Genomic DNA, 812 nt, shown 5'->3' on the forward strand with positions numbered 1-812 from the left:
AAATGAGATCCCATAAGGGATGGATGCGATCATACCAACACTAACGCACCGGATCCCATCAGAACTCTGAAGTTAAGCGTGCTTGGGTGAGAGTAGTACTAGGATGGGTGACCTCCTGGAAAGTGAAAGAGGAAATGAAACACAAGTATCAGTACCTATTCCCTACGTCTACAAGTAATCCTAACCTTTGGAACTCTAATATTGATTACTCGATGAAAGTATATGTTATGGAAATTGGATAGAGAAACTCTCCATATAGCCGGTATAAGATTCGGAGGAAGATTTTGGATCACATTCGAGGACGAATGTTCTAATGGGGGGAAGGATGTTACACCCCGTAATTTTGTACCTTGAAAGACTTTTGTATCTTGAGAGGTTTTTGAGTTTCTTGGAAGGTTCTCAAGCTTCTTAAGCTTCTTAAGTTTCTTGAACCTCTTAAGCTTCTTAAGTTTCTTGAAAGGATTGTAAGCTTCTTATAAGTTGTCATGTAAGCCGGATAATCTATGACGCTATCAAACAACTCTAAGGAAGGGAGAATGTGCACCCCATAGAATGGAAGATTGGAAATGTGATTATGAGAATCCGAAAGGAATTGGAGGCCAAGTAATGAGTCGTAGGACTCGAAATACTTACGTAAGCTACCAATTTGAAAATATTACATATATAAGCTACTTGAGTACATACCAAGGTTACGAAGTAAGGATTACATAGGTTCGTAAAGCAAGACGAGATTACGAACCCACGAGGAGGAAAAGAAAATAACATGTGGCAGCCCATGAGAGAGTGCCACATGGCAGCATGAGGGAGTGCCA

At 40.4% G+C, this 812-nt stretch overlaps 1 pseudogene; it reads left to right on the forward strand.

Annotated features, from left to right (window-relative positions):
• Positions 1-21: 21 nt before the first annotated feature.
• LOC129904839 (5S ribosomal RNA) lies at positions 22-143 on the forward strand (annotated as a pseudogene).
• The last annotated feature ends 669 nt before the right edge of the window (positions 144-812 follow it).

Source organism: Solanum dulcamara, chromosome 9 (assembly GCF_947179165.1).
Source record: "Solanum dulcamara chromosome 9, daSolDulc1.2, whole genome shotgun sequence".
In the NCBI taxonomy this organism is placed as follows: Eukaryota; Viridiplantae; Streptophyta; class Magnoliopsida; order Solanales; family Solanaceae; genus Solanum; species Solanum dulcamara.